The following is a 15021-nucleotide window of genomic DNA, read 5'->3' as shown; positions in this document are numbered from 1 at the left end:
GAAAGAGATTACAATCTAATCAAAACAGGGGTTAGGGAATTTCTTACAAAGGGACTGATAAAACAAACATGGGTACTTTATAGGTGAGCAAGAGTCAGGAGTTAAAAGCAGCCTCAAAGAAGTGGGCTTTTAGCCTAGATTTGAATACTGTCAGAGATGGAGTTTGAAGCACTCACTCAGGCAGTCTGTTCCAGGCATATGGTGCAACAAGACAGAAGGGACGGAGTCTGGAGTTGGCAGTAGAGGAGAAGGGTACAGATAAGAGAGATGTGTCCAATGAACGGAGTCCCCAGGGAAGAATATAGGGAGAGATACTGAGGAGCTGCACAGTAAATACACTTGTAAGTCAATAAGAGGAGTTTGAACTTTATGCGGAAAAAGTCAGCCAATGAAAGGACTCGATGTATGCGGAAATAGTCAGCCAATGAAAGCGAGGGGTAATATGAGCACAGCGACACTGGTGGAATATAAATAATGCAGCAGAATTTACACTTACGCACATAACTCATAAAATAATGTATGTTTCACGTTCATCTCCAGCATTTAGGCTTGAACACATACCAGCTTTATGGCTGGCATCAGTGCTCAAGCCTAACTGTTTACGGATATTTAGTCCCAGTTATGCTAGTATTCTACAAAGCAGACTTATCCAAGTTCAGTCCTTGAGGGCTACAAACAAGCCCAATTTTCATGACAGAGATTTGCATGCTCACTCTGAGTAAGAAAGCAACAAGGCAGCCAGTCTACTAGATCCAGACGATATGAAGAAAAGAAGTCAAGAAGCAGACCATATGAAGAAAAGTTGTTTTTAATGCTCCCAGGAGATAGTGTAGATGCCTTTCACCACAAGGCTATGTCAGTGGCATACAACAACTGGTAATACACAACAGCTACCACTAGTGATGAAAAAAATTACCCTGGGTTTGTCACAACTGATAATCACCAGTTGGTTGCATGCCCCTAACACAAGCTCTGATGTAACTTCCTGTTTCTGGGGTCAGATAGAGCCCGAAGCAGGAGATCAGGTAATCCATTAATCACTCAGTCGCAGGGAGGGGGAGAGTTGCTGCATCAGGAGCTGTGCAAGGAGGGAGAGAGTTATTGCATTGGGGGGGTTGCAAGGAGAGAGAGAGAGTTGCTGCATTGAAGGGGGTGCAAGGAAAGGGGAGTTACTGCATTGTGGAGGCAAAGCTTCCCAAAAAATGAAATGCCTCTAATAATAGCCCACCCTAGACTTTAGAAAACACAGTGTTTCTAATAATAGCCCGGGCAATTGTATATACATACTCTGACATAACCCCAAGTGTCTGCATCTAGACACAGCTTCAATTTTTGCAATGTAAAACTGAAAAGGTAATTTCAGGCCTACTGGGGAACCAAGAGCATCCCAGTCCAGGATGAGCATTTTTATATTAAATTACCGTATTTGCCGGCGTATAGGACGACTGGGCGTATAAGACGACCCCCCAACTTTTAGTTAAAAAATAGAGTTTTGTGTTATACTCGCCGTATAAGACGACCCCTTCTTCCTTCTCCACCCCTTTGTATTCCCCCATGTGCTTTCAGCGTTCTTCTCCCTCCTCTGTCTTCAAGTGCTTTCAGAGTCCTTCCCCCCCCTCCTGTCTTCACCATGGCATTTCAGCGTCCTTCTCCCCCCCCTCCTTCTCTACCGCCCCGGGTGCAGCACAGCCAGCCAGGTCCCCTTACTTTTGTGGCACTTCCCCGACCGACCGACAACAGCCCGGGTCCGACAAACTTCCCTGCCCTTAACCGCGAATCTAAATTACCTTCTTACAGCTGCTGTAAGAAGGTAATTTAGATTCGCGGCTACAGGGCAGGGAGGATTGTCGGACCCGGGCTGTTATCGGTCGGTCGGGGAAGTGCCACAAAAGTAAGGGGACCTGGCCGGCTGTGCTGCAACCGGGGCGGGGCGGCCGCCCCTCTCTCTTGGTACCGCGAGGCTACTCTCCTTCTCCTTACCTGCCATGCCTGCAGCACAAAGCCGAACGGAAGTCTTCCCGACGTCAGCGCTGACGTCGGAGGGAGGGAGGGCTTTGTTTAAGCTTTGTTTAAGCCCTCCCTCCCCTCCGACGTCAGCGCTGACGTCGGGAAGACTTCCGTTCGGCTCTGTGCTGCAAGCAGAGAAGGTAGGGAGAAGAAGAGCCGCGCGACTGAGTACATCCAGCCCCGCAAGTAAGGGCATGTAAACTGTACCCGGCGTATAAGACGACCCCCGACTTTGGGGAGGATTTTAAGGTACTAAAAAGTCGTCTTATACGCCGGAAAATACGGTAACTTCAGTGCTTTCTTCTCACTATAGAAAAAAAAAATCAACTACAATTCACATACAATGGGCCAAGGAAGCAAATCATAATTCTGTGGAAGCCCAAATGCAATATCAAGATGGCATTTGTTCTCTATGGGCTCTCTTTAATAAGCTGTGGTAGCAAGTGGCTTTAGCACGCCCTTATACGGGTCTTTCCTGTGCAATAAGGCCATTTTTACTGCAGGCGGAAAATGGCCAATTTTCAATTTTTGAGATTAATTTTGAATTCCAATATCTAGGGGCGAGGGATCACTGATGTAATTTCTTCATAATCCATATCTTTGTGTATTATGTGACTGTTTCTTATGCAGGAGTCTTCATGTAAACTAGAATATATTAATAAACAGTTTCCATTTAGTTTAGGCCTGCTATTTGCCAGACCTAAACTAAACATATAAATTATCCATTTAGCTGCTGAATATCACTGCTAAATGTATAATTCTTAAGCCATTGGTAAAGATATCACTGTCTTTGAATATGTGCCCAGCTGTGTTTCTCTGTAAAGCATTGCAAATGGTTTCACACAGTATCTACAGCTGTGTGCAAAAGTTTAGGCACCCCTAGTAAGACTGTATGCTTCACTGAATCTCTTAAGTGAACAGCAGCTGACACAAACTCTACTGTACATCAGGGGTTCTTAACCTTGGGTCCAATAGATTTCAGGGGTTTGTGAACTTAGTCAGGAAAAAATTACAGCTTTATTTTCAAATAAGCTCCAACTGTAATTTATCTTTTCATTCAATAAAGAATGTAGGCAACTGAGTACTAATTTATGGCCTCTAGATTCCAAAAATGTTTAACTCTAATAAATCTCACCATCTAAAGATCTCAATCTATATACTTTAGCGGAAAGGCAGGAGAGGGAAGATATGATAGAGACATTTAAATACCTACAAATGTAAATTGCATGAGTCGAGTCTCTTTCATTTGAAAGGAAACTCTGCAATGAGAGAGCATAGGATGAAGAGGTGATAGGCTCTGGAGTAATTTAAGGAAATACTTTTTTACGGAAAGGGTGTTAGATGCATGGAACAGTCTCCCGGAAGAGGTGGTGGAGACAGAGGCTGTGTCTGAATTCAAAAGGGCCTGGGATCTCTTGAAGAGAAAAAGAGATAATGGTTACTACGGATGGGCAGACTGGATGGGCCATTTGGCCTTTATCTGCCATCATGTTTTTATGTTTCTATCTAAAATTATTATACTCTAAAAAACTGAAACCATTCCATGTGAAGTCCCCTTTTTCTCCAAAAGTGTGTAATTGATAATAGCCAAAACACATTTTTGTTATTTTTAATATTTATTTTGATAACCTGCCGGAGGACGCCCCCCCCTCTGGACCACCCCCATGCTAGCCCCCCCCCCCCCGCCCGCAGACCTCTCCCCCCTAACTAATCTCTAATTGTTGGCCGGCCGACTGGGTCTTGCTACTGGCCGGCAGGCAGGCAGGCCAGCCTCATCGAAATGAGGTGAACCTGCCCCTTTCTAGCCCATCCCCACTAAGCCTAAGGCCTACAGCCTGGGCCAATCAGGCCTTAGGCTTAGCGGAGATGGGCGGGGATCAGCGAATCTGCCTCATTTCAATGAGGCGAGCCTGCCGGACAGACGGTAGCAAGACCCGGCGGGTGTTAGCACCAGGAGGGGGCCCGGAGGGGGGGTGTTCTCCGGAGGAGGAGTTGGGCACCCTCCTGCTGGCGATCAGGGTGTCGGAGGGTATCCTTCGGCAGGAAGGGTTCGGCACCCTCCTGCCGGCGATCATCGGGGGGGGATAAGCGGCCGCGACGACAGGGAGATCCATTTTGCTGGCCTACATTGTAAGTGTCTCTTGCTCTACTAGGGAGATGCATAGGGCCACCTAGGTTCGCCTAAGGCCCTTAGGCGAGCTTAGGCAGTTTTGCAGGCCTCCCTAGGCTCCCGGAGGCGCCTTCAATATAGGCGGCCTGCCTGGTTAACATTTTAAAAAAAAACAAAAAAATGTGCATCCCGAATGGCTGATTAGACAGCTGTAAGACATCTTCAGCTGCCTAAAATCAGGACACACTTTGCAGAATCCGGGCCTACGTGCTTATATGTGCTTCATGTGGGAAAGAAAACTTATTGCAAAATGCAGTAAAAGCATTTTGCAGTCAAATGCCTGACAGTGTGTTAATCACATGTTATTTCTTTCTGGGGTAATTTTTTCAGGATGGGGTGTGTCAAGGGCAAGGAATGGGCATGAAAGCATTATACAGCTAGCATATTCATATTAGCATGTGCTAACTGGCCAATGCAGAGTTAACTCAGGAGCCTCTACTTTCTCCTAAACAGGAGATGGTAGTGTGCAAACAGAAAAATATATATATATATATATATTTTAAAAGCCTGCAATTATACTGCACTGAATCTGAACTTAGTGTACAGGAAAGTCCCGCATAAAAATACACTAAAGTCAGATTCTAATGCAGTTTAATAAAAGAAACATAGAAACATAGAAAGTTGACGGCAGATAAGGGCTATAGCCCATCAAGTCTGCCCACACCATTTACCCACCCTCTTAAGTCTACTGACCCCCTAAAGTACAATTTAATTATACTGTCACTCTACTGACCCGCTCATTCAAGTCCTAGTGACCCTATCCCTTGGCATGACCTCGTAGGGATCCCACATAGGTATCCCATTTGTTCTTGAAGTCTGGGATGCTGCGTGCCTCGACCACCTGTACTGGAAGCTTGTTCCAATGCTCAATCACTCTCTTTGTGAAGAAGTACTGTGATTGAGCATTGGAACAAGCTTCCAGTACAGGTGGTCGAGGCACGCAGCATCCCAGACTTCAAGAACAAATGGGATACCTATGTGGGATCCCTACGAGGTCATGCCAAGGGTCCCTTCATTTTCATTTCATCAGTCCAAAGTACTTTGTCCCAAAATGTTTCAGGTTTTTCAAGGTTTTCTTTTGCATCCTTTAGACCAGGGGTCTCAAAGTCCTTTCTTGAAGGCCGCAATCCAGTCGGGTTTTCAAGATTTCCCCAAATGAATATGCATGAGATCTATGTGCATGCACTGCTTTCAATGCATATTCATTGGGGAAATCCTCAAAACCCGACAGGATTGTGGCCCTCAAGGAGGGACTTTGAGATCCCTGCTTTAGACAGTGACATCTCTGGCAAGGTCATAGATAAGGTTTCCTTGTGACAATTTTTCAATGCATATCACTACTATGCAATCAATTTTGTTCTGTAAACCTATGAAAACTAAGCTAAGCTTTACATACAGCAGATGTGCAATGATCTGCACATTTACTTCTGTATATCTGACCAGTTTTCTAGTGGTTCTAGCAGAGAATTTTCTTAAGTCTTCCAGATCTTGCTTACACTTCAATAGTTTTCATGTAACTTCAATTTCTTAATGTATCTGACAACTGAAATTGCTAATTGTGAGCATTTGCAGATTTTTAATAGTCTTTCCCTGCTCTGTAAGGGTGAATTATCTTCACTTTCAAATGCTCAGACAGCTGCATAAAGGAGCTTTTGGTTGTTTAAATCCAAGGAACAATCATAGGCTGAGAAGTTAGACGGATTACAGAATTTGTTGAAGTGTCTTTATCTAATTAAATGAAGGCCTAATGCGTTGGGTCTAATAACAACTTAAAAAAAAAGTAGTGAATCCAACTGAAGGATGTCCAAACTTTTTTGTCTGCCCCAGTCATTTTTTTTTTAATTATCTGCAATTTCTTAAAATCAACAAATAAATAGTAGCTATCATTAAAATTTGCAAAATGATATTGTATTTGCTTTGTACCATGTCTATGTAACCTTCTGTTCACTTAGGGATTCACTGAAACATACAAATAGGCAAGGGGTACCTAAAGATTCACAACCAATTGTGTACCGTATATCCCCATATATAGGCTGCGGCCTATACATGGGTTTTACAAACCTGTGTATAGGGTGCGGCCTAGTTATATGAGGCAGCCTATGCAACGATTGCAAATCATCCCCTCCACCCCGGTACCTTTCTTGGAGTCCCCAAACAGCGAATCTCCAGCAGTGCAGGGCAGCTGCGATCTCTTCGGCATCCGGCCTGCCCCCGCACCGCTTGACTGAGTGGCTGACATCAGTTCTCACGAGTCCTGCGAGAACTGATGTCAGCATCTAATTACTCTATTCAGTTGTGCACATAGCTCACCTTATTCTACACGTTCATGCTAGTTGGAAATTTGGGCATGCAACTTTCTACAATTAGGGGGGAAATGACAGAAATTGTGCCTGCCTTGCAAACATGGACAGTTATACCTACTGTTGAGAAAATGTAAATGCCAGTGCCTAGATCAGTGATTCCCAACCCTGTCCTGGAGGAACACCAGGCCAATCGGGTTTTCAGGCTAGCCCTAATGAATATGCATGAGAGAGATTTGCATATGATGGAAGTGATAGGCATGCAAATTTGCTTCATGCATATTCATTAGGGCTAGCCTGAAAACCCAATTGGCCTGGTGTTCCTCCAGGACAGGGTTGGGAACCACTGGCCTAGATCATTCATTATGTGTGCAGATTAGCAGATTATATCATCTTCACACATACTTGTGAATTCTGTGAATGTGGCCAGAAATATGAAAAAAAATGTCTTTAGAAAATTATCCAGCAAATTAAAGGGCAAATGTGTCTCTTACACAACAAACATTATCCACCATAATCTCATCATTTCATCTATGAGACAGCCCAAATAAATTTTTATCTAAGGAAGAACAAATCATTAGATCTTTTAAAGTGCCTTTTCACCCTGGTGCTCAACCAATCCAGTAGTCTGTATAACAAAAAACTTTTTTAAAAAACCTAACCCCGTCGAATTCTAACAGTGAGATTCAATTGTGATAAACTTCAAACCCTTAGGTTAAATATGGAAGTTTTTATCTGCTGTTTCAGGGAATGCCATGGACCTTCCAATGCTCCTTAAAAATTATCCCCTAAATGCAAACTCCCCCCCAACAGGGATGTGAACTGACAAAAAGTATTTAGCCCATTACTATGATTTTTAGGATTTTCATATAATTATCAGACTTTTTCAGTTTCTTTCACACATTCATTTTAATAAACCACATATTAGAACTTTTTAAAATATGCCAATCAATTGCACATAAACTACTTTGAAGGCTAACATGCAATAAATCAATTTTGCAGACACAAATGAATAAAATTCATGCCAGCTAATGAAGGGACTTACCGTATTTTCACGCATATAACGCGCGCGTTAAACGTGTTTTTACAAACCGTGCATAACCTTGCGCGGTATACGCGTGAGCGCGTTGTACAAAATTTTTTTTACATAGTTTCCCCCTCCCCGACGTCCTATTCACCCCCCCCCCGCCGCAGGACCGCTCGCACCCCCACCCCGAAGGACCGCTCGCACGCACCCGCACCCCCAAGGACCGCTCGCAGGCGCTCCCATCCGCACCCACATCCCCACCCTGAAGGACCGCTCGCACGCACTCCCGCCCTCTTGCCCCAGCCAACCGCAGCACCCCCAACACGATCAGGGCAAGAGGGAGCTCAAGCCCTCTTGCCCCCCCCCCCCCGACACGATCGGGGCAAAAGGGAGCCCAAGCCCTCTTGCCCCGCCGACTCCCCAACTCCCCGACAATATCGGGCCAGGAGGGAGCCCAAACCCTCCTGGCCACGGCGACCCCCTACCCCCACCCCGCACTACATTACGGGCAGGAGGGATCCCTGGCCCTCCTGCCCTCGACGCAAACCTCCTCCCCCCAACGACCACCCCCCCAAGAACCTTCGACCGCCCCCCCCAGCCGACCCACGACCCCCTGGCCCGCCAGGTACTATTTTGAGGCCCTCAGTATGTTTATCTTAATCACAAAAGCAAAATAAAAGTTTCTTGATCCTATATCTCTAGCTATAAATTACAATATTATTATTAGGACTTAGCCAAAAGGAAAGATTTATAAACTATAAACCTTGTAACCCATTCTGAGCTACTGGGAGGATGGGATAGAAATTAAAGTAAATAAAATAAAGAGTTTTACCTCATGCAAAATTGTCATTTCTTTAATAAGACATTAACTATTTTTTTTCTGAAGCCCTCCAAGTACCTACAAATCCAAAATGTGGCCCTGCAAATGGTTTGAGTTTGAGACCACTGGCTTAAATGGATGCAACTAAATGTTAGTGATACATAGGCAGCTAAGCATGATTCTATAAAAGGCATGTGCCATATATGGAAACACCTTAAGCACCATTCTTGTCAGTGTCAATTTTTTTGGGTGCTACATACATAGAATCAGGACCTTCGTGCCACCAAAGGGACTGAAAAACAAACTCAAAGCATTTTGTGATAATTTGCCTGTTTTGCATTCTACCCCCCCCCTCCCCCAATCACCACCATTATTTTAATTTTTTTTTCTGGAGGGGATGTGTCATGGGCGGAGAAAGGGCATGCAAGCATTAACATAGCTGATTAGCGTGCTGTAACTGGTTGACACTGCATTAACATGGGAGCACTTTGCATCTCCTAAATAGGAGGTGGAACATGCTCCCAAGGTAATTTTTTTTTTTTTTTTTGCAACTCGCTTGCATTAATGAAAAAAAAACTAGCGCAAAAAAGAAAAACACCCTATATTCGGGTCATGCCAGAAACGAGCTTAGCATATGAAATGTTAGCATGAATTAGGCCCATTTTCTCGTAAAAGGGCCCTTTACTATCATGGTTCACATATTTTTACAAATAAAAGCTCAAGATACAACTAGAACATTGTTTCTCAAACATGGTTTGAGCTTTTTATATTAGTCTATATCCAGCGTTAATGACTTAATATACAGGCTCCGGTTTCAATGTAAACCAGACAATTGTTTAAGTACAATATTAGTGTGAGTTTGTGAATTAAGACTTCTAAGAGGATTTAGCTATGGATACTTAACCCTATTTAGAGAAGCTTATGGAATAGTAATTTATCAGCCTCAAATCTGAAGTTTATTTTAGAGCTGTTTATCGCAAATTGTGTGTCACCCGAGATTCCAGGTGTGCTGCGAGACGCCGGGGACGAGGAAAGACACCGGCCGCCTGCCTACAGGATGTGCCTCTCGTGGTGAGAGGTACTTCCTGTAGGCAGTCAGCTGGCGCCAGTGCCTCTCCTGTCCCCTTCCCTTCCAGCACCCTCCACTTGCGGCTCAGGGCCCTGTCGACATGATGGCATCACACATGCGCCTGACGTCACTGCATCGACGTCCACGCACTTCCGGGTGTCCTCGAGCCGCGGCCACGTTTAGTGTGCTGCAGCTTCTCAAAGTTTGCGAGACACTGTTTTAGAGATTGAATACGGCCATTTCTAAAAAAAATAAGAGCTCAACGGTATTCCCCACCAGCACAAGAGATCTCCTTCTCACATTTATATACATATATAAAACATGTATAGGAACAAAAGGCCCCGTTAAGTAACTTCTACCTCCCCCCACCTCACATACAGGATGGTACCTTTGAACAAAGCCTACAGGGGATTACTTTAAAATACAAACAGGTATAGAGTAGGGAGAGGACCTGGGTGTCCTGAAATGACAATTTAGCTTCTGTAGCAAATATAAAATAAGAATTTTATAGCAGTATCTCACGAAGGGATGGCAAACAATAAAATGAAAAAAAGGTTAGCATGGAATTTTGAAACGGTACGTATAGTAAGTAACCCACCTAAACATTACAAGTATACTGGAAGATGTGTTGAGCAAGGATGACAATGTCATTAACTACACCTTTATTTGAATGTCCTCTATTAAAATGAAGATTAAAATGTAAAATAACCTAACTATATACATCCTCAGATCAGTATCTGCAGTGTTTTGTTGGTCCTTAAGATAATGTTTGAAATTCTTAATACTGTACTTCCATCATATACTTTACACTAGGGTCCCTTCCTTCTTATATACGAGTACTGTAGTTTATTTCCCATATGCTCTATTCCAGGCCCTTTCCTCTGCTCATCTACGCTTACTGGTTTGTTCTCTCTCTGCTAGGTCTTGTCTCAGTATTATTGCGCCTAAATTATTGAACTCACTACCTTTGGATCTCTCTGGAGCTTTTATTCAAGACATTCAGGGCAATACTAAAAAAATAAAAATATAATTTCACTCAAGCATTTCCTTCACTTGGGCAGGAGAATTAATGCTTAAAGGTAGATGGTACCCCTGGCTACCCCTCTATGGCATTCGTTCTTCTATGCATTCCCCCCCCCCCCCACTTCCTCTTGTATATGGCAATTAATGCATTCCCTTATATTCGCTCTTATCCCCTTAGTATTTTAATTGCTACCTAGGACCTCTACCTTATAACCTTATTTTCTACCTCAAACTTATGGAATTTATTTGTAAACTGCTTTTTATTATTTGTAATATTGTAAATAAAGATGAAATGTGAAATAATAAGCAAGCTGAAAATGGAGTTTCATAAGTGGGAGAATGCTGTATGAAGTATAAGAAAGGGGATAGGATTTGATATACCACCTTTCTATGGTTACAATCAAAGTGATTTACTTATGAAGGGGTGCTGAAAAGTTCTCAGCCCAACCAACCAGCATCTTATCTTATTTTGTTAAATGACAATCTGCAGAAACAAAATTCTCTGTTTTGACATTGTTCCAGATCATTGATTGAACCATATCCATGTCATTCTTTTCTTGCTTGAGCTGAGAACATTTCAGCACCCCCTCGTAGTGTGAAGAGTTTCAGTGTCTGGTAACCAGAGATGAAATCTGTGATGTCATAATGCCTCATTCCACCAATAAGAGCCAAACTCATCAGTGATGTCACAATGGCTCGAGTGTCCTGTACTTGGCTCACTTTATTACATACGACTGAAAAGTTATCAGCCCAATCAACTAACTTCCTAAATTTTGAGCGCTATTTTGCCACTGTAGCTGTTTTCATATAGTTTCAGATCATTGATTGAACCATATCCATGTCATTCTCTTCTTTGCTGGGCAGATAACATTTCAGCATTCCCCTCATATTATTTATTTGTACCTGGGGCCCAGAGTTACAAGGAACTGCAGTGGGATTCAAACCTAGCTCCCCAAGCCATTAGGCTACTCCTCTGCTATAGAAATTAACACTTCTAAGTACTAAGAATATTAAATATTTTTCTTTAAAAGTTATTGCTAAGGTAGGAGAGTATTAGACACTAACTCTAGCTTTATTGCAGTCATTCAAATATTAACAAATTAAAGCAGAATATTCACTGTACTCTGGTCTTTTTTGGCTGAGTCATGAGTGAAAAAATGTGTTTCTTCTTGGCTATCTGGCCGATTTAGAACTTGTATAAAATTTTGGGGAGGGGGTGGAATTTAATAGCCTACTATCTGCCCCAACTAGTCCTATAATGTTTGAACCCCACCCAAATTCAAAGAATTAAACCTCTGTTATAGGAATACTGTATGTAATAAAACCCTCTCTGTATGCTATAATGTTTTCTTCACTAACATTAAAAGGCTTTTTTTGTTTTATATTGCATCAATTTTGAGCAAAAGTGGTGGGGGGAGAAGGATGGGGGGGTTATCATTATTTTATTACATACCATATGACAACAGAACCGCAGAACAGGCTATTAAATACTTAAGAGATAACGTTTATTTTTAAAAGCTCATTTATGGGAGTTGGTTTTAGCTCTTTCACAACCAAATGATAGCCACAGTTACTCTCAATCCTTCCTGGGCAGCAATCATCCATTATTTTGGCTACGGAGAGGTGTTAAGACTCATCCCCCAAATTATAGTTCTCTTGTCTTTTACTGCTACCTTTCCATTAACTTTCCCAAACTAGCCTGCAATTTTAAGCAAATAAAAATAGATAACAGCAGTTTTCTAGCATCCATATTTGGCTTCTCTCTATATTTGGTTATCAACACTTCAACCCTTCCATGGAAATGGAGGACGGTAAATAATTTCTAAAAATGCACTTTCTATACATATTCTCTTAGCTGCAGTACTAAAAACTAAGAAGAGGATATATGCACAGTATAGCATACCTTGCCATTTAAAAATATATACTGGTAATAAGATTAATCTGAAATATTTTTAAAAAAGGTAGTTATTGCTACATAGTAGAACACTGACAGCTGTATATATAAAATGCCTATGTTAGTTATTTCTTTTTTCCTATAAATAAAAACAGAGGTCTTTTGGAATTCACAATGATGCAGAAATTGGTGATAGGTTTGCCAATATTATAAGGGATTTTTCCATGTGGCACATCATTCTGCCACCACAGAACCCCCAACCACCTCACACAGGTGGGTGTGGCATTTTCCACACAGTTATGGCAGGCAGGCATAAAGCATCATATTGCTGGCTTCTTTGTAAATTTTAGTTTAGTAGTGGTATAGTTTTAACATGTTTTCTCTCGGTTTCGGAATTCTTTTCAACACTGTTTTTTTTTTTTTGGGGGGGGGGTTCAGAACTACTGAGATGAAATGACACCTATTCTTTTTGATGTCTGAGAAGGCCGAAACGATTACGCAGACGTTCGTCTGGCGCGCAGAAGGGGCACCGTGTGTGCAAGGCGGTTCCAGTCACAGTCCGTCATGGCCCTGCTCTTTGGCTAAGGGGGGGGGGGGGGAGGCTGGCAGCTCTTGGGCACGGGCTCAGTTTACAGTACTTTTGCCAAAGATGCCCAAGTCACAGCGAACTCTGAGCGAAACGATGCCCTGGCACCTCCTCGTCTGTTTGGGTTGGTTTTTTTTTCTTTACAGCCTAAAACCCCACATTTTTTTTTTCTCACGACTCCCAACTAAACTGAACAAATTCCTGCCCATGAAAGGAAAAAATTCAAATGCTTATTATTATTTTTTTTCTGACTGGCGTTAATTGCCGCCTTTTCCAGCGGATGCTACATTCGCGCTATGTGCACTCCTGAATATCAGAATTGCTACTTACTTTTTTTTCTCAAGAGTTTTTGAGTGACGCACTATGAAACAGTGAAAAAAAAAAAAGCAGCCCCTTATGCAGGGCGTCTTCCGCCCTGCAAACTTGGCAGGAACCATACTATACTGAAATACAGCACTCGCCATATAAGGAAACACAGCTAAACATGTCATGTGTAATTTATATGCGCTCCGTGCAGAATTAACCTTTCGGTGCACATGCTTGGTCCATATGAAAAGCCAAGCTCCGGAGGATGCCAAGCGGAGCTGCAGAAATTAACTTTTTTTTTTTTTTTTAATGTTTTGCTGTGCAATCTGTGCTCCTAGAGCAAGCCAATAATAAAGTGAACTCTCTTTTTTGTTGGCTTGAAAAAGCCAAGTATATGCACCTGTTTCACTTTTTTTTTTTTTTTTTTTTTTCGCATACTGCAAAACGACGTTCTGGTCGCTTCTGCACTGCTCGAGGAAGAACAGACAGGAAGAGGCTGCCCTAAGCAGAACTGCAGCTGCGACCTTCTGCTTTCTTTTTTTTTTTTTTTTGCTAGAGATGGTGTGTGATATGAAAAAAAAACAAAAAAAACCCCATAAGCTGTGGCAACCCAGCCTCAGCGTTACAAGCCCCGGAAAGCTGCATCTTACCCCCCTCCTGCCACCCTGCCTAGCTTTGTACCATTTGCGAACAGCCCGCCGGAGGGAAAAAGCAAATAACTCTGAAAATGGAAACTTACCTCTCACATTTTTTTCGCAGGGGCGGCCAGACTGTGGACAGATTGCCCAAGGCATTGTGGGATTTTCATTTATTACGAGATGATAAAGGTCTAAAAACTGCACTTGTCAAATGTCCTTGTCACAGTAGCATTGTGACAGCCACAACTCATTCAGCTGCAGCGAAAAAGACTGTTGAATTTAGCCCAGTGGACTCTTATCTCTTGCGTCTGCTTTTGCCTTGCAGCCTACGCTGCCCCTCCCCCCTCCAGCCACAGAACCCTACCGGGAAGCGCAGGGCGTTCTGGTCAAGCCTTCAAAATGCAAAAATCTGTCCGAAGCCACTACAGTGCTGTTTTTGCTTTACTAAACAGTTACATGTGAGTAGCATTTATCTTTACCACACTCTAAGTCTGTTTTGGCTGCAAGGGCGTAAAGGAAATGAGAGAGACATAAAGGAGTCTAATCAAAACACCCCTGGAAACTGCACTTGGTATCTTCCATCTTTTATGTAAAACATTATAACCTCTGAGCTGTACTGTAGTGTAAATGAGACACATATATATTACTGTTTCTCGGGGTTGTCCGCCTGGACAGACAAGAGCCAGATTAATGAAAGTAAAGCCTCACTGATGAAGCCTCAAGGCCAAACTGCACTTCTGTATCCTGCAACATAATTCGTGCCTTTATTTAAAAAAAAGAAATGTACTCTGTCATTGTATAACAATTTTTTTCCCTAAAGCATTCCAATGAAAAATGCGGCTCCTTTCTCTTTAGTATTATGATGGGATTATTAGGCTCAATTTTATGTGATGCTGCTTAAAATTTAACAGTAGAGAACACACCTGTATTTTAACATACAGTGCTGCAGTATCTGCAAAGGTTTCTCTCCCCCCTCCCCCACTCCCATTCTGCAGTCTTATAGCAGATTGACAATTTATGTGATTTGCCTATAAACAGTTCCATTATCATAAATTTAAAGTATGGAAAATCAGCACATTTAATATATCAATTGGTTCCTATATCTGCTAAATCCATCTGAATATAAATGGGAAAAATGAATTTTTCTGTTTCTCTTCTCTTTAAAACTTAGAAGGCATTGG

General features: G+C 42.5%; 1 protein-coding gene across 13 annotated transcripts in view; it reads right to left on the bottom strand.

The window, feature by feature from the left end:
- Window positions 1-14196, bottom strand: part of MBNL1 (muscleblind like splicing regulator 1) — a 284040-nt gene extending 269844 nt beyond the window's left edge. For 3 of the 13 annotated variants that reach the window (XR_004540586.1, XM_033957829.1, XM_033957827.1), the window contains exon 1: window positions 13942-14195. The gene's annotated coding sequence lies outside the window, so the exon portion shown is untranslated. Of the gene's footprint in view, window positions 1-13941 lie in introns of all 13 variants that reach the window. The other 10 variants (XM_033957830.1, XM_033957833.1, XM_033957831.1 and 7 more) reach the window with 7 other exon arrangements.
- Between the last annotated feature and the right edge of the window lie 825 nt (window positions 14197-15021).

The sequence above is a fragment of the Geotrypetes seraphini genome, chromosome 9, assembly GCF_902459505.1.
Source record: "Geotrypetes seraphini chromosome 9, aGeoSer1.1, whole genome shotgun sequence".
Lineage (NCBI taxonomy): Eukaryota > Metazoa > Chordata > Amphibia > Gymnophiona > Dermophiidae > Geotrypetes > Geotrypetes seraphini.
Note: the sequence above shows the minus strand (reverse complement) of the source record. Positions and strands in the feature narration are given on the sequence as shown.